Raw genomic sequence first — 19,477 nt, 5'->3', positions numbered from 1 at the left:
CTCGCACTCCCTGCGTAACCCTCGTAGCCCTCGCACTCCCTGCGTAACCCTCGGACTCCTCCCTGCGTAACCCTGGCACTCCTCCCTGCGTAACCCTCGTAGACCTCGCACTCCCTGCGTAGCGCTCACTTGGCTGCTCACCTGCTCACCGCTTGTATGATGATCACACCTCCTTAGCAAGGAGGACTCCTCACTGGCAATCTCACCCTCCTATTACCCCAGCCTCACCTTCCTCCACCACCCTCACCACCCTAGCTGATTATCACATAATAGGTGCTAATAAATATGGAAGAAATGAATGTATTCTTTTAACACTTGGACTAAGCTTCCCTCCTGGGCTTTACCTCCCCATCCCTACGTCATCAGCTGGTCCTATCTGCTCTCTCTCTCTCTCTCAAATATGTCCTGACTCCATCCACTTCCTACCGTTTCCATGGCCAGGCCGTCGCTGTCTCTCACCTGGATTACCGCAGCAGCTTCCTAACCAATCTCTTTGGTTCTGCTTCTCCCTCATTGCGGCCTGTTCTCCCCACTAGAGCCAGGTCATGTCACCCCCTAGCTCTGCTCATGCCTCATGGCTTCCCGTCACTAGAAGTATGATCTCTAAACTCCTTCTAATATCCCCAGGCCCTGCCATCCTCTGGCCCCTGCCTCCTTCTGGACCTCCTCTGGTACTCTCTTCTCTCCCATTCACTGTGGCCTGGACACACCCACTCCTGGACTGTCCACTCGCTCAGGACCCTATTTGTCCCTCTGCCTGGTATGGTTTTCCTCAGATCATGGTGTGACTGCTTCACAACATTTGCATCAGCTCAAATACACTTTCATACAAATTTCCTCCCATGTTACCTCATCCAGGAGGCCTTTTCTAATGGAATATGGTAATCCAATGTAGCTCAACCCCCAGCCAACCCCTACCCCACCATCCTGCCCTACTGCCTTGGTGATACTCCTCACTTTGAAATTGCTCAGTCACTTAGAATGCTGCTGTCATGTGGTTTCCATGTTTACTGCCTGTCTTCCTCCACTGGAATATAAGCTCCATGAGAGCAGGGCCCTGCCTGTCAAATTCTGTTTGGATGCCCAAGTTCTGGCATGCAGCTGAATGAATGAATGAACTTAATTAAAGGGTTCCAAAAAAAAAAAAAACAAAACTGAGATCCTAAATAGTCATTCATCAGCCAAACCAGGTCACTGGGGAGAAAGAGCAGAAGCACCAAAGGGCATAGAGAAGTGACCATCAGTCATATCGTGGCTGGACTTTGATAATTACCCACCCGTAGATTGCATTGTTCAGCCAGATCTTCCAGCCATAAAAACTCACTGGTGGAAGAAATAATGATCAAGAAAATCTATCACTGAAGGCAGTAGAAAGTTAGGGCAGGGGTGAGTGTTTTATCAGCTCCCGAATAATCACCTACCTTCTTTTTGCTCAGTTACAAAGAGCCCATTGTAGTTGGGACTTCCTGATAACAAGGGATTCTTTCCTAATTACTGTATGCTCTATTTCAGGTTCAGCAGAAAAGAAAATTGAAAAGCTCCATTTCACTTTGGGTTCAAATGAGTCAATCTTTCAGTCAATCAAGTATTAATTAAGACATGCTAGGAAATACGGGGAAGGTAAAAGACATCCTCTCTTGTCTCAAGGATGATACCAGGGAAATAATTAGAGAATAATTTAAGAGCAATGAAAAGAATTTTAAAAAGCCTTCATTGGACTTTCTTTGATTTTCTATTATGGACGGTCTGGAATCTTGAGCTCCTTTATTCTTCTTTACAATTTTCCCTTCCCTCTTTCCTTCCTTTTCTCTCTTCTCATCTTTAATTACCTTGTCTCCAAAGGGTCCAGGCTATACGCTCTAAGAATAGTTAGTTCTCTTCATATTACCCTTAGGATTAATCGTGAGAAATTATGTCTGATTCTCTGAAAATTCCAACTGTACTAAATGTGAGTGAATACAATATCTCCAGTCTGTTAGCAAGTCAACCTCATATTTATCTCCTCATGATCAAGGAAATTTCCGAATTTTTCTTCTTATATGCCAGACAACTTGTACTCAAGAATTTTGCTGGCATGGGCAACATAGCAAGACCCTATCTCCACAAAAATAAAAATTGAAAAAATTAACCAGGTGTGATAGCACATGCTTGTAGTTCCAGGAGGCTAAGGCAGGAAGATTGCTTGAGCCCAGCAGTTTGAGGGTACGGTGATTGCATCTCTGCCCTCCAGCCTGGGTGACAGAGTGAGACTTTGCCTCCAAAATAAATTAAAAAAACAAAAAAATCTGCCTCTACCACTAACATGGTGTGGGGTCTGGGAAACATTCACTTAAGTGCTTTTTCAGTTTATTCTTCTGTAAACAAAGATATGAGCATATTTCGCAGAGGGTTAGGTACCTTATTCACTGTTATATCATTTTACTTTCAGTATCTGGTACCCAGGGCCTGGTAGAAAGTGGGCTGGCAGTAAGTACTTGCTGCATGGATAAATGAATTAATACATTGCTGGGCAGAATAAATGAGATAATGTGTGTGAAGCATGTTGTGTAAATATATGTCACACAGTGGGTGCCTTAAAATTGCCTTGACAACTGTGAAGCACCGTATTTATGATACTATTCACGTACATGAAAGGTGAAAACATCCATTTGTGAGAGAATTATTTTGCTCTAATTAGAGTTTGGTCAGCTTTTCACTGAATTGGCGTAGATGGCGAGTTAAGCAACTCCTAGGGAATCAGGGCAGCCACCTTTGCCTCTCCCCTGCTTTCCTGCAAACTTTATTTCCATTCACTCCCAGCTGCTTCTCCCTCTTTCAGCCCTCCTGACCTCCAGGATTGCATTTCTTAGGGGAGCCTTGTATTGTCCATCACTATCAATTTTCTTCTCTCCATTTCAGCTAGAATACTCACCTGTTTTCTTCTGAAAGTACTCTTTTGACTTAGATACTTCAAGAGGCCAAAACCTCAAAACAGAGGGTTGGCAACAGTCTCATCACCTTTCACAGCAGTGGGAATGATCTGTTGAATAAAAAAGCCACATTTGCTGAGTTCTTACTAAGTGTGCAACTCTGTGTGTGGAATCAAGGGTTTACAGACATGGTCTCATTCAGTAATTCAAAGGGTAGGCTTTTTCTATGCCCATTCTACAGATAAGGAAACTGAGGCTATGAGAGACTAAGTGATTTGCCCAAAGACATGGAGCTACTCAAGTGCAGAAAGAGGTTTGACGCTAGTCCTCTCTGAGTCCAAAGATCCTGCTGTAACCACCATTCTCAGAATGCTGAGGACTTTAATTTCTGGATCTTCAAAGATGATGGGGTGTTCACTTAATTATTCATCCATCAACATGTAAAAGCCTGCCACGTGCGTCACACCCTGTGGGTGCACTCTTGATTCATATGCTTTCTGTGACCTCAAGGAGCTCATGTTTTCATAGGACCAAACATGCCGAAGAGAAGTGTAATACAACATCATATGTATAACACACATAACCCCAAATACGCTGGGCCCTAAGGCATGAAACACCGTTGAGTATGTACAGCACTTACTAGCAGTCTGAGAGCTATATCCAACCCACAGGCACTTTTACTTCCTATTATTTTTCTGCTTCCTTCGGTTTCACATCAAATTCTCAATCTTCAGCTAGTCCTAAGATTCGGCCACACTAACCTCTCACATGGCCACAATCTGCTGGAGCTTTAAAAGGGCCCATGTTCTTTCCATTCCCCCACACCACACTCCAGTCCCCATCCTATTCACCCGCCCGGTCCCTACGAGCATTTTAAGCTCACCTCCCCTGGATTATAAACTCCCTCAGGAGTAGGGACTATGGTACACATTCTCTGTGCTGTCATCTTTGTAGAGGAGAGCCATGCAGGGCGCTTAAAGAATATAAATTAGCACAAAAGGCAAGCCTCACATAGCAGCTGTAATCTACAGTTTGATGGACTGATTGTGATCTGTGGTTAGTCAGACAAATGATAAGGATGAGGGATGTTTGCAAGAGGAATTAATGCATCTCAAAATGCCCCCGGGGCACAATACAAACAGCTGACCCAAGGGTGCAATGCGAAGAATGTTAAGCGAGGAGTCAGAGGATCCTCTCCCAGTCCCAATTCAGTTGTCCTCTAGGCCTCTGACCTTGGGCGAAATCAGTAAGCTTTCTGAGCCCTTTCCTCATCTGAGAAGTGAGGTGATTACCCATCCCGGATATCTCTCAAGATTATTGTGAAGAACAGACAAGACATGTGGAAGAACACCGGGCAAGGAAAATTGCAATCTCAATGCAAGGTAGTGGTGTTTTAGGGGATTATATTAAAAGTTTGAATTAAAGCTCCAGGCAGAACACTAAGCTGCTCTTACTGATGCAGTCCTCCACCCTCCTATCCCCTGCCTTTCCCCGAGTCTTTTATGAATCATAGTTATTAGGAGTTACATTTCCAATGTAGAGAATTCATAGGGGAACTCATAACACTCACATTCTCTTTGTCATCTGTACATATATGTACATGATCTGACCACATCCTGGTATTAGTGCTAATAAAACCTGTAGCCATGGTTACGGTGAAATATCTTGGTTATACAGTTCTCCTTTTCACTTTTCAAAATTGTTTGGTGAGGATTTTGGAGCCAGTGTTTGTGGGTGTGGTAAAGTGTCTAGGTGAAGTTTTATTTTTGGAGAGCTAGAAGCTGAGGCTCTGAGGTCATCTGTGAGTTAGGAGCGGCTGAGCTGGGTGTTGCCGTTTCTGTTCCACAAACAAAGGGAAACCTCTGCTTTTGGCCGACTCCAAACACTGATGCTTAAGTGTTCAAACGTCATATCCTCTTGGAGGGAAAACTGTTTTTTGAAAAAGCATGAGAACAACCAAACACTTGTATCATTCAGGGTCTCCCACACAGGTGGTAATTAAAAGTTGCATAACTCTCTTTAATACTAGAGACAGGAATTTAAGAGTTCTGCAAACTTTGTGGCAATAACAGAATGACTGACATATTTATTTTTCTCAGTGGTGGTGGGGGAGACATTTATAGGCTGGAATAGCTGAAAACTAATGGAGTGGTAAAAATGTACAATTAGGCAACTCAAAAGTGATACAGATATGGTTCTATTTTCCTTTCCATTTTGTCCCTTCATTTAATGTTAACAAAATTTCAGGGCAATTAAAAACCAAAAGCTACCTTACTGCAATATTAAGGCTTAAAATGCAAAGATCAGATCATAGAGGAAGTAAGCATAAATATTCTCATTCCAATAATAACTCACCTCTGTGGAATATTCAGTGTGGTGAATTTCAGATTTACCAGGCTTTCGATTGCAGCCTCCGCCCCAGAGGGCGAGCTGTGCAGCGGAGTTCATGTGTCTGAGGATGAACCTTTACTTCCTCTCTGCATGGGGTTAAATCTGCATTCCTAATGTTGCAGGGAGTTTTCTTTTTTTTTTAATGGTTTTGGTAAATACTGGTTGATGAATGCAGAGGACATGTATGAATGAGTGAAAATACTGAGTACCCATCCAGTGTCGGGTAAGTAGCATGCTTTTTTCCTCTTTTTTTCTTTTTTTTTGCTGCAGCAACTTCTTTCTTTGATACAGATGACATATGCTTAGTCTCATTACGTGCAGCTTTAGTTGCCTCTGTGAAGATATTGTCCCTAAGAACAGCTGTCACCTCTTTCCTGATGCCCTCAGCATGCCCAAACATTTTCTTCTCCGTCCTTGAAACGCCCTTCCCAAAGGAGACTGTAGGTATTGCAAATACTTGAATTGGGAGTATGTATGGAAGAAACTGCTTAAGCTGGGGATTGCAGGGGGGGCCTATATTTACTCCCCTAGACAGAGGGTTCCCTCAGCCTTATCTCCTTATTCCTCCCCATCCACCACCTGTGCCATCCATGCCTGGAGACCTCAAGGCTTTGTGGGAGATGCTCTGGAAAGCAGTTAAGGCCACTGGGAGGTGGGTGGGGTGGTGGGAGAGGCCAGGGAACTCAACCCTTGTCTTTGGGCTCTCCATGGCGTGGCCTCAGGACTGAGCTGTCTGCAGGCTGTACACCAGTCTTTAGGTTTTATCTCCCCCTAGCAGCCCAGATACATTTTTTTATCAGACCAACCCTCAAAGTATCAGGGTCTTGAAGAAATAAGATGTTAGGTGGGAATGCTTTGATAGAGCAAAACAGCCTGAAAGTTAGACCCTGCGCATGACAGTTAGAAGGCAGAAGATGCCCTATGGATGGCAGTTGGCCTAGAGCAGCCAGAGAAGAAAGTGGATGTCCTTGTAGTGCCTAACAGGGGTAGGCAGTTATGCTTCTCAATGGAGAGTCTGTGGGGCCCAGGCCTCCTGTTCTGGCTTTGACTTTTATTTTTGATTTTACTTGTTTACATTCTCATAACTTGCCCTCGGAGCCAAATGCTTGGCTAAAGGGTAGTTTGAGTGCAGAGGAAGCTAACTGAGGAATGAGAAGCAGGTATGATTCACTCAGTGTGTGTGCTTGGGAAGGTCACTCAGCCACTTTGAGTCTCAGTTTCTTCAACTCCAAAATGGTGAAAAATCTAGAAGAATACACAAGAAAATGCTAGCATGTATGACCTCTTTGGAGGGAAACTGGGGGCCAGTGCCAGAAGGGAGACTGACTTTTCTGTCATTCCGTTGGTACCATTCAGAATGTCTGATCACGTGCACACACTTCCTAAATTAAACCAGCAACTGGAAGTGAGTACCTGCTCACAGCGGCCTTTGGCAAAAGCATATAGTGCATGTAATATGTGTCTGGACTGTTAAGAACTGTACAAACATTTAGAGTCATAATTAGTATTATTCCCCACCGTTGCAGGGGTGTGGCAAAAAAAAAGTCACTCCTCAATTCTGCCAGGTAGTCAAAGTGGCCTGAAATTCTTGGGAAATTTGCTTCAATGTTGGGAGGTCTTCCTGCCTCCAACCCAGAATGGCTGGATGGAGACCACCCCTAAAGCCGCTCCACGACCAGGCCAGCCCTTTCACCTACTTGTGTAGTGGAGCTGAGGCCCGCTGCTGGGTGACTTGAATCCTCCATGTGCACAAATGACCCCAGGTTTCCAAGGGCTAGCCAGGCATGTCCACTCTGGTGAGCAAGTTCTGACAAGCACATTCCATCCACTGCCAGGAGGCAGTGGGGCAGCACCTTCAGCGTGAGCAGAGGGAATAGCACCTACATTTGTGGCTGCCTTCTGCTTGACCTCTGGGGCTGGGAGAGCTTTGTATAAAATATGTATGTCTGCCTTAGGTTCTTTACTGAGTCCCTATAATAAAAATAACGCTGCAAGCATATTGTTCTGTATACATGAAGAGGCTAATAGCACTAACAATTGTTTGCATAAATGAAATATGCCATTTGAATGATTTTTCCTGTAGTTGCATGTAGATCTCATGTCAAGAAGTATTAGTTAAGCATTTACTATTTAACTGACATAGTGCTAGAGGGAAAAAGAAGTGTACGAACTGGTTCTTATCCTAAAAGAGTTTCTTCGTGAACCTTAGAGCACTGAAAGCCTGCTCTGCTTATCCAAGTGATAGGGCAAGTTGCAGAGCTTTATGAAACTCAGGCTCCTGGACTGTAAGATGAGAAGACAATGATAATAACATCAACTTCCCTCACCATTCAGTGTAGTTGTGAAAGTCAAATAATAATATATATGAGAGTTCTTTGTACACTGAAAATGTCCTGCAAAGTTGAATTTTCAAAACTAATAGCAATTAAATGCCAAATACCAGAAAGTGACAAAATGCAGGTACTATTAGAAAGGAGAGAGATCAATGCTGGCTTCGGTTTTATTGGAGCAGGGAACGGGGGACAGGGGACATCATGGAGGAGATGGAGGCTGTGCCAGCCCCTGGGCTGCGTGTGATCACATGGAGGGTTGGGCATTCTAGTTGGGGAAGGGCGAGCTGGGGTGAGCTACATAGGTTGCAAAAGACAGAGCACAGGTACAGAGTTCAAGATGGGGATGGCAGGGAAGAAGCCTTCTAAGGAAGAGTGGGAACTGAGGTGGTACAGGCAAGATTGGTGAGATCACAGAGGACTTTGAAAGCCTGACATGGGATTGGTGCAGCAGGCCTCAAGAAGGCCCTGGGAGTTGTGAGCAGAGGAGATCTAGTAGCCTCGCCGTTTCAGTGGCCACATTCTCTTACCCCATCTTGCTTGTGATGGAAAGTACACCCTACCAGAGCTCAGGATTATGCAGGATTAAGCTCCCAGCCCTGGGCTCATTGGCAATCTGTCCTAACCAGCCAGGCAGAGTAATCACAGATACCACAATTAAAAAAAACTTTTATTAATAGCATCCGTTCTCCCTTAGACAAAAATCTAATTACAAACTGAAATGAAATATCACCAAACCAATCAGAAAGAAATGGCTATTTATCTCTTGATCCCTTGGGAATGGGGGCAGGGGATAAAAACAGGATGCAATCAGTTCTCCGTCCTTCAAACTGGCACCCAAATGGGCTTGGGGTTATTTATGATTGGTGGAAGTCCGATCAATATCCTACACTTATAACTTAGTTTAGTTTTTTAAAGGCTCCTGAAAACATGTCTTCCTTCAATCTACTGTAATTTGCAGAGGGGAGAGATGTCTTGCCCTATTTCACAGATGAATAATCTTTTCACAGTAAAAGTTTGTGCCAAATTTGTTCAAAATTGTAAAGCTGATTAGTGGCCAATGGCAGACAGGGCTCTAGTTTTCCACTTTCCCAGCGAGATGCTTTCCCCACTAAAGCAAATCCTAAAATGAAACAGTGAGGATAGCAAGCAGTGGCGACCAATCCCCTTCACAGTTTACAAAGCCGCCCATTTCTCAAACTCTGTAAGACATGGGGTTCCCTCCAGCCTTAGGTCCTTATACAACCACAGCTGTCTCTCACCCCACCCCCATTCACTGCCCCCCAACCTGTCTGCTGGCCTCTGTTCAACATTGTTGCCCTTGGGAAACCTTCCTTGACCTCATTACAGGTCAGAGCCCCTGCTCTGTCCCCTTTGCTGTAGCTAATTGTCACCACAACCCATATTCTGCGGTAGGGTAATTGTTTAATCATTGTTCTTTCTTTCTAGATGGAATCTATTCCCATCATGGCATCCTCTGCATCTGGGACATATTTTGCCCTTGGGAAATATGTGCTGAATTAACAAATGAACATGTTTATAGATGAAGAAGCTCTGAAGCTCACTGAAATTAAATGACTCGTCTAAGGTCTGATACTTAATAAAAGATGATGTGACAATTCCTCTATCTCTAAGTAGCCAGTTTTCCTTCTGCTCTGCCACACTAGTTTCTAGGTTCACACAGAGCACGGTGGTCAGTTAGAAGGAGATAACCAGGAAAATTACGTCTGCCAGTTGAAATTTCAATGTTTTGGGTTCAGAGAGCTCTTTCAGCCTGGGCAGCATGCTCAAATACCAGGTATGCTTAGGTGCTGCTGAGTAAACCTCTTTCAGAGGCTGGCTACTTTTTAAACTCTAGTGAGGATGTCAGGACTAAGAAAACAGAGATGAGAGCAGGTGAAGCTTGACTTCCAAGGATCATTGGTCTTAAATGGACATCAAGCTTTGTTTTCATGGGGTGCCATGTTGAATAACAAGACTACATCACTTGGAAGTAAGACGACCCCCATGTTGTTGGAAAGCCCTCATTAGCTGCGTTTCTGACTTCTTGGTGTTCTTCATTTTTTAATTTTTTTTTAAAAGACACAGGGTCTCACTCTGCCACCCAGCTAATGTGCAGTGGCACAATCACTGTAACCTTGAACTCCTGGGCTCAGGCAATCCTCCTGCCTCGGCTTCCCCAGTAGTTGGGACTACAGGCATGCACCACCACACCTGGCTAATTTTTTCTTTTTGGTAGAGACATGGTCTTCCTATGTTGCCCAATCTGGTCTTGAACTCCTGGCCTCAAGTTATCCTCCTGCCTCTGCCTCCCGAAGTGCTGGGAGTACTGGCATGAGATACTGCACTTGTCCTCTTTGCATTCTTCAGTTGATAGGATTTCATTTGGTAATTTCTGGCTGTGAAATCAACTGAGTAGAGTTAATGTGTCTGTCTGGCGGCTGACTACCTCACTGTTAACACTGCAGAAAGAGCTCCGTGCCTTTTTCTGGCGGGAGGAACTTCCTTTGATGGCTTTTCCTTCCTTCACTGAGTCTGGGTTGTTGACATCCTTGTGATGGAGAAAGCCAAGAACATTCATTTCCATTCCAGCAAATTATTCAACTCACATGTGTTGAGTACCTACTATGTGTATGAAGAACTTCTCTCTCTTCCAAGGTTTTCCCAGATAATGCTGCCTAGTGAGAAGTAGAAAATTTGCCAGCTATCTGGGTAAGGAATTCAAAATTGAACTTTTGTTCTTTTGATAGAGACTTTAGGAATAAAGTTAAGGAATTTAGTTTTTTTTTTTTTTTTTTGGTTGGGAAACTGGACGAGCACAGGTGAAGTAATATAAGGCATGACTGGTTAAGTGTCCCAAGGGAAATTCAAACAAATGCTATGGAAGCAGCAAGGAGGGAGCCATTAATTCCAAAGAGGAATTCAGGGCAGACTTTGCTGATGTGTGATTTGATTTGGCATTTGCAAGGTGCATAGAATGTTTAAAGGCAGCAGGGATGGGAAAGAAAGGTGATTCCAGGCTGCTCAAGAAACCCAGCCGGCTCAGAGAAAGAATCCAGTCAAGGTGGCCTGTGTTCCAGCTCAGCTCTAGAGGCCTCTAACTTCCCAGTGTTATGGCCGCAACACTAAAATAGCTCGCTCCACCCGACGCCCTCTCCCAGCACCTTCCAAAGCCTCTGCTTTAATTGCTGTGGCATTCCAGGGAGCAGCCCGGCACCTGATGGGGATTCTTCAAGTTTCCGGGCCTAGCAGGACGCTGCTACTGGGATATGTTCTCTCCCTCCATACCTCATAACATGTTATGACTCGAGTATCCAGGGTTAGGGCCATGGACAGGGGTGACTGATGACATACTGGGCTTAAGGATATTTGGGGCTACAATTTCAAATTGTATTCACATTTGACCACAGAAGCAGATTCCTGTGTTAAGGGAGCTTGAGTGTATAGTGAATTTTCTGCCTCCTCCCTGTCCCTCACCCTCGCCCCAACCACATTTTATCTCTTTGTACAGCATATCCTTACATTTGATGATAATTCTGACTTCAAATTGGGTGTCACAAGGCCCTTGGTAACCAAAGCCAGTTCCACTTGGCTCATGCTCAAAAGGATACCTCTTTCCCTGCCCCCTCCCTCATACCCAGACTGCCAACATGTAGCACAAAGTTTGTGTAAACCAAATGACATTTTGCCCTAAGAGTCAAAGCCTAGCTCAATCTGTGGGTCAGAGGTTGCACACTGGAAGCCCAGGAGGCAGCTGCCAGCAGCAAGCAGAATGTGTTTGATCCACAGCTCTGTCTATGCTCTCACCTACCTTGTGTGACCCTCCCAGATGGACCAGCCTGGGTCAAAGCCTGGTCCTACCACTCACTGGCTTCTGAACATGGAAAGTCCCTTTCCCTCTCTGTGCCTCAGTTTCCTCAACTATAAAAGGGGGATAAGAATAGACCCTCCATTGTAGGATTGCTGTGGGAACCAGATGAGTGAAATACCCTGTGTGATGTGGGTGAAACGGTGACTGGCACGGAGCACATGTTCAGTGCATGTTGGTTTTACCCGTCAGGTGCCCTGTAGGCATCTGAGCTTGTGATCTCTGCTGGGGCCCAATGCTGAGGAGCTCCAGTATGAAAAAGGGCCGACAGTGACGAATCCTGAGTGCGTCATTGAAAGATGCCGCTGTTTCATTATTTCAGAGCAGGTGAGGAATGCTCTGGTCTATAAAATTGAGGCAAGTGCCCTCTAAATAGGTGAGAAAAGGGGGGATTTGGTAGTCTGAGGGCCATTTTCTGGAATCATGTGTTGCACAGAGATATCATAGTTGAAAATTTCCTTCCTTGTCTACTCTCTCATCTTGCTGACAATGCTGCTCCTGTTTGCTTTCCCACTCGACATTAAGACATTACAGAGCTTTCTCCTCTGGGTATCTCTAGGGTCTGGTTCCGTGTTGGCACATATTAAATGTACAATAAGTGCTTTTTGATTAAGTAATTGACTGACTGGTTAAGGTCTAGGGGGATGAAAAAGAACCAGAGTGGAGAGTATCTCTGAGGGCCGTGCTATCTCTGTAAGCCAGGAAGCCCACATTCAATTCTGGCACCCTAAGCTCTCATACTCATGCAAGCTTCTCAGGCCTCTGCAGAGCCAGGTGATGGGGTGGGATAGCAGGGGAAGCCTCCAGCAGGGTGAGGGTACAGGACCTGGACCTGGGCAGAACAGGAAAACCTTGCAGTGGGCTGAGCGTTCACAATTGGGGTTGCAGCTCAGAGCAGCAGCTTATGGCTCAGGTAAGTTGGTCAGGCATCTGGGGAGCCAGCCGAACAAGGGTGAAACAGGACTCAGGGATTCCAGAATGACACAGCCAGAGCCTGAGCAGTGGGTGAAGAGATGGTTGCACTAGCGAACAGAGATCCCAGGGTAGACTAATCCCAGGAGCGGGCTTTTCTCACGGCTCTCAATGAGATGGGCAGGGCTTGCAGCTAGGTGTTTGCAGGCTCCTGGGTGGTAGGTGGTAGGTCCTTGAGGGTGGAATCTGTGCCTGATTTTTGTTTTGCTTTTTAAAAATTCCCCACAGCCTCTAGTGTAGTGTTGGGTACATGCAGAAGAGCTTAAGAACTGTGTATGGAAAAAGATGGAAGCAGCCAGAGTCGTGTCCGGGCAGCTTCTGCCATATAAAGCAAAGCCACCAGGCCTCCTATGAGTCCGTACAATTCTCTTTATGCAAAGAGGAGTTGCAAGTGACTGACCAAAGGTAAGTGATACACCTGACAGTGACTGGGAGAGAGGGTGAGAATTACCCACTGGAGATAGTCTAGACCTTCCCATGAAGCTGCTGCTTCTTGTACCTGCCAGCTGAGATGAATTGCCAAAGGTACTGTATAGCCATACGCTAGGAGTCTTCGAAGCAAGTTGAAATGGAGAAATGAGAGTTTAGAAAAGAGGTTTCCCAGTTCATTTATCCTCTGGGATCTCACGTCACATTAGAGTCTCCTCCCTCAGCATGGGCCAACCTCACACAGTGCCACCGCAAGGCCTCCTGCCCCACTCCCTACCCTTCTTCTCCCTCTTCCCTTGTCGTCTTCTCATGCACACGGTGTCTGTTCAGAGATACAGGACAGCCAAAGCCATCGGAGACCTTTTCTCATCTCCTTGCCCCATCCCAGGGCACATCTGTTTTGACAAAACCTATGAGTTAAAATATAGGCATAGGATTTTCCATGACAGTGTGATAGGGCTGGGAGTTCCTTCTACAGAAGCACATGTGTTTATTAACCAACGTTTAATAAGTGGCCACTACGTGCCAGACACTGTGCCCTGGAAATGCAGTGATGGAGTAGTGAAGTCAGAAGGTGCCTGGGGAGGGTCAGACATTACCAAGGGTCCCACGGGGTTATCAAGAAACAAAGAGACTTAGATTTCATCTCCTCTGAAAAGTCTACAGCCTAGGGCCAGGCTAAGTGCTCTACCTCTGGGTCCCTGTCATGACACCTACCATAGCTTTCATAACACTGTGTTATAAATGCCTCTTGCCCTGTCTGCCAAAATGACTGCAATCTCCTGGGAAACAGAATGGCTTCTTACTCATCAGTGGTGGCAGCTGTAGAGTTCCCTCGTAGGAGCTGGGGAAGAGCACTTAGCTCTTGGTAGAGACCTCAATTTCTTCTTCTATAAAATAGGGATGTTACAGGTTGTCTACTCCTAATCTGAAAATCCAAAATCCTAATCGCTCCAAGATCTAAAAGTTTTTGCGCACTGATAGAACACTGAAATGCACACTGGATTCTGAATTAGGGATGCTGAACTGGTCATTCCAGTATAATAAAAATATTCTAAAATCTGAAAAAAAAAAATCTGAAATCCAAAACATGCCTAGTCCCAAGCATTTTGGATAAGAAATACTCAATCTGTAGTAGTATCTATTTTGTTGAGTTGACATGAGGGTTAAATAAGAGAAAACAGGTAAAGTGCTTAATGTTATCCCTGGCACAGATACAGTACCCATAAATGTTGCTGTTGTTAGCTGTTACTTCCTATTCATTTATACCAAGAAGGGGCTTGGGGCTTTAATTTACCCCCAAATATTTCCTATCTCAAGAATCCAAATAATCCTGAATCTATAGGGCAATGAGAGGCAATTTTAATAAATGCCTTTAATCAAAGATATCTTTTATTAAAGCATAAGGCCAAATGCACCAAATAAAAGACCAGATAGGAAAAGGTATGCCACTTAGTATGTGTATTATCTTCAAGAAAGGAAAATGAATTTATAAGTAAAATAAAATTAAAATAAAATGAATTTGTAAGTAAAATAAAATAAAAATGTGGGGGAAAAGAAAGCAGTTTAGCAACTCCTCAGAAACGGCAAAGGTAGAATTACCATATGATCCAGCAATTCCATTCCTAGCTTTATGCCCAAAAGAACTGAAAACAGGTATTCAAACAAACGCTTGTTCACAGCAGCACTATTCACAATACCACAAGGTGGAAACAATTCAGATGTGGGTCAATGAATAAACAGATAAACTATTATGGAATATTATTCAGCCATAAAGGGAATGAAGTATCAATACATGCTATAACATACTTGAACCCTGAAAACACGCTAAGTAGAAAAGGCCAAGAGCAAAGGGTCACATACTGTATAATTCCATTAATATGAAATATCTAGAATAAGCAACTGCATAGAGGTCAGATGCAGGCTGGTGGTTGCTGGGGGCTGGGAAGAGGCAGCAACAGGAAGAAATTGCTTAACGGGTGTGGGGTTTTATTTTGGGGTGATGAAAATGTTTTGAAACTAGATGGAGGGGTGATTGCACAACATTCTGAATGTACTAAATGCCACTGAGCTATTCACTTTAAAAGTTAATTTTATGCAATGTAAATTTCACCTAATTAAAAAAATGGAAGAGGAAATAACAAAATTTCTTGAAAACTAATAGATGGCATAAGGAAACGAACAGCAGAGTTTCCGTCATTAATTGTTCGAGAAATGTAAAATGTTGTCTGCTATCTTTTTAGTGTGTATTTATTCATTCATGCCAATGCCAAGTGCTGAATGACCACATGCCTAGTGGTTTAAGTACTTTTCCCCTTACCCTCAGGCCCCACCTTGAAGGAATAATATTTTATAAACCACCAAAATCTTATTCCTGGAAAATGTCAGTCAGGAGCATCCGACCTTCTTCCCCTGTGGCACATGCCCTGTGACTGTGTCTCCTCCCTTGTCCCAGACAGTGTGGAGGACTGCAGTGCCTTTGTCTGGAAATGAGGTGTTCTTTCCATGGCCAGCTTTGGAAAGCTGTGCTATCCACCCACTGAAAATAGTCAAAACCCAACTCCTTCCTCAAAGGGATCAATGACGTCCTTCTGCAAAACCAAGAAGAGCACAGTCTTTGGAAATCAGCAAGGCACCCAGCAAAGCATTGCTCTCTTCCTGTATTCCTGAAGGCTTTGGTCCAAATGTCTTGCAGGGCAAGATCTGAGTTTCTCATTTGGAAACTAGGAAAGCTCTGAGCAGGTAGCATCTGGTGGGGTGGTATGCAAGTGTGTTCGCCTTTCCCAGTGGAGGTTTCATTATGGAATGGTGTGGGTCGCCCATGTAATGAGCCGGGAGGCTTTTATCTAGGCCACTGCTGTGCTGTGCTGGCAACTGCTACTCAGCAGATTGTGGGCCTTGGGCAGGAGGGAAGTTTCAGGTCAGAAGTGGAAGGTGGGGAGAGAGAAGGGATAGTGGAAGCCATCAGTCATTTACAGGAAAGGGGTTTCATAGATAAGCTAAGTCTGCAGGACTGGCCTTAAGAGTAACTTATTCTCTTTCGGCGTTGACACATCTCCCTAGCATAATGTTGAAGAAACTACACATGTTGTGCTGTGCTGCTAAAGTCACCTGGTAGGAGGTGGGCAGGAATGTATGCCTTAAATTCTTTGTTTTTTTTTGAGACAGAGTTTTACTCTTGTTACCCAGGCTGGAGTGCAATGGCACGGTCTCGGCTCACCGCAACCTCCGCCTCCTGGGTTCAGGCAATTCTCCTGCCTCAGCCTCCTGAGTAGCTGGGATTACAGGCACACGCCACCATGCCCAGCTAATTTTTTGTAGTTTTAGTAGAGACGGGGTTTCACCACGTTGACCAGGATGGTCTCGATCTCTTGACCTCGTGATCAACCCACCTCGGCCTCCCAAAGTGCTGGGATTACAGGCATGAGCCACTGCGCCTGGCGTGCCTTAAATTCTTAGTACCACCATTCAACAAGTAGTTACTGAGAGCCTAGCATGCACACTGAAAATTCGTGGGAGCCAAGAAAGGCTGGATGGACATTTGTTTACTCTGGGTCCCTGTTTACACTGGGAAGGTCACTTTGACCCCAGTGTTAGTTCCTGGGTGGTTTCAGGCCAATGAGTATGCGTGGCTGTCTGGAGCTTGCAGGCCACAGCCAGGGCTTTGGCACGAGAGGGTCACATGCAGAGGGGCTTTTGAAAGCCGGCACTTTGTCGCATGGGGCAGCAGAGGAATCACAGATTAGAAACCATGAGCAGATAGATGCACACTCAGTATCTTACTTGGGTTGGGGAGGGAACAAGAAGCTCTTGACTCAAGAGTGCAGCATTTTCTTTTATGGTGGCCACTGTCACCTGTCATTTAGGTTAATACACAGCATGTCCACTGTACTATTCTGTTCCCATAATACTAAGCTCATGGGACTTCCCCGTTCCCACTGCCTCTTTCCCTGCCCCTGAACCCCAGCCTCTACACCACTTCTGAACCTGTAGTCCACAGTTCTTTTCCCTCTCAGGACAATTTGAAGACTAAACATACTGTCACGTGCAACTCTTCTTATTGTTATTATTCGTCTATTATTTTCCTCTCTTCTGCCAATTTTCTTTTTATGACCTGCCTGGAAAACTGAAAAAAAAAAAAAAAAAAAAAAAAAAAAAAAGTGGATGGGCTTTTCTGAAGACTATCCAGTTTGAAGTTAGGGTTGTATTTGAGGAGAATAAAACTTAACTGAAAAATATCCCACCGGGAGAAAGTTATAGTCAAGAGCAAGGGCATGTCTGCAGTGGCTTCTAAATACAATCATCTCTTCCGTTTTGACCAAGAAATACAGCAATGGTTAGGTTTTGTTTTATTTCTTAGTGACAAACTCCATGGAGCGGCTTGCTTACAATCGTGGGAGCAAGTCTCTTCCCAGGGGTGGGGATTGCGTTTGGATGCTGCCATGTCCCTTGGGAGTTGCCCCTGAGAAAGAAATCTTGTGCTTGTGTGAGGCTCGTTTTGGAACGTAGCTACCCTTTTCCAGTCTCCACTAAGTGTCTACTCATGTCCCCAGATGATGCTCTGTTCAGATGGCTTAGACCAATGTGGGAGAAAAGCTAGAAACTTGGGCTGGGCTCCAGCCCTTCAAAGAATTTGCACCCAATTTTCCTTTTGCTGTGCAGGGAGGGAAGAAGTCTATGGTGCCACTGTCTTTATCTTTCTTACTGTGCCTGTGACAAGTCTCCTGAATGCCCAGTATTCACCTGGAGCCCTTTTCACTGAATGGTAAGTTACATATTGATATTGGATGTGTAATGCCGGCTCATCCACTGGTCTCTAGCTCATTCTGATCTCTGAGGCGAAAACACTCTTCCTGACATGTTTGATGAAACGCTAAGAGGGTTTTAGTTAATTAAGGAACCCAATATTGTTGCCCTTCTTGAGGGGTCTTTGGGAACTCCTGAGAAAACTTTAAGGATTGAAACTGAGGAAACAGAAGAGACAAGGGTGGTATGGAGGTTGGCTTAAAAGTTCAGAACTGGTCAGGCATGGTGGCTCACGCCTGTAATCCTAGCATTTTGGCGGTCGAGGGTGGGAGGATCATGAGGCCAGGAGTTTGAGACCAGCCTGGCCAACATGGTGAAACCGTCTCTACTAAAAATACAAAAATTAGCCAGGCAAGATGGCGGGTGCCTGTAATCCCAGCTACTTGGGAGGCTGAGGCAGGAGAGTTGCTTGAACCCGGAGGCGGAGGTTGTAGTGAGCCGAGACTGTGCCACTGCACTCCAGCCTGGGCGACAGACCAAGACTCCATCTCAAAAAAAAAAAAAAGTTGAGAACTACCTGTATCCCTTGAGAGTCTTCTCCTAGTTTGTCCCAGAGGCCACTGGGGGAGGATTCGAACTTCAGGTATAATCTTTTCATTTCACCTTTTTGCAGGCATTTGAATGCCTAGCTGTGTCCTTGCGTGCAAGATACATAAGGTGATCGAGATCCTGGATAGTACTGGGTATTCCTGGGCAAAGACAGATGGAACTTGGATTCTGGCCCCTCTGTTAACCAGCCGTGTGACTGGGCACACACTTCCCCTCCCTGAACTGTGGTTTGCTCATCTGTGAAGTGAAGGGGTGGGGTTGGCTCTCTCAGAAATGTTTTTCCATTTGAAGTCTCAATCTGTGGTTACTTCCTTTTTTTCATCAACAGCTTAGACTCTGTTTACTTGAAAGTTTTTGATGTTGGCATAACATTCGAACTTCATGGGCTGGAATAAGTCAGTTTTCCCTGGTTGGGGGAGGGAAAAATCACAAATATATCCAAGCCATTGACTGATGGTCAGATTCAGGGCCATTGGATTAAATGGGTTAAATCAGCACCTTGGTGAGAATTAGAAAAAGGTATCGCTTCCATGTGGACTCAGCTGCAAGTGGGGTGGGTCTAAGGCATAGCAGGTGAAATGCTGGCTGCTTTCAGCCCCATAGACTCCCAGGAGTCCTTGTGCAGTATACAACCTGCATAAACATTAGCAAAGCAGTGACTTTTTTGGGCTCTGACCAATTTAGCTAAGAAGTACAAAAGAGGTCAGAGTAGATGCACGTCGCTGATGTGATGGAATGAGACTTATAATTACTGCCTTACAATATGTCATACAATAAGAAAGCTGCAAGTCTGGGCCAAAGATGCTGCCCAGAGCCTACACCTACACAGTCCATCTAATTTTGGTAGTTTCAAGAGGCAAGATTAGAAATAATAATAAAACCCCTTACATTTTTATAGAGTCTTACAATTTATGTAGCACATTAAATGAACTTTCTTTTTCAATTTGATTCTGATTCTAACCATTGCACTGGTAATAATTATCCCTATTTTAAATATAAGGTAAATGAAGCTGAGAGATTCAAGAACTTGTTCAAGGTCAGCTAGTAAGTGGTTAAGCCATATATGGATGTCTAGCTCTAAGTTCAAGGTTTTTTTTTTTTTCCATGCAGGTCACACAAGATCCCAAGCTGAGCATTGGCAGTCAGACCTAAAGACCTATTCTGTAAGGGTCTGGAATTAGTTGGAGCAGATCATCCTCCTTGTTTTCATGAAGGCAGGACTC

General features: G+C 44.7%; 1 protein-coding gene across 5 annotated transcripts in view; it reads right to left on the bottom strand.

Moving 5' to 3' along the window:
* The window catches only part of KIAA0040 (KIAA0040 ortholog), a 34,893-nt gene that overhangs the window by 12,456 nt on the left and 2,960 nt on the right, over window positions 1–19,477 (bottom strand). For 3 of the 5 annotated variants that reach the window (XM_032291656.1, XM_032291657.1, XM_032291655.1), the window contains exon 2: window positions 2,912–3,019. The exons of the other annotated variants lie outside the window; for them this stretch is intronic. The gene's annotated coding sequence lies outside the window, so the exon portion shown is untranslated. The remainder of the gene's footprint in view (window positions 1–2,911; window positions 3,020–19,477) is intronic. 5 annotated transcript variants of the gene reach the window in all.

The sequence above is a fragment of the Sapajus apella genome, unplaced genomic scaffold (genome assembly GCF_009761245.1).
Source record: "Sapajus apella isolate SASKATOON/1434 unplaced genomic scaffold, GSC_monkey_1.0 scaffold25, whole genome shotgun sequence".
In the NCBI taxonomy this organism is placed as follows: domain Eukaryota; kingdom Metazoa; phylum Chordata; class Mammalia; order Primates; family Cebidae; genus Sapajus; species Sapajus apella.
The sequence above is the reverse complement of the archived record's forward strand: the minus strand, read 5'-3'. Positions and strand labels throughout refer to the sequence as shown.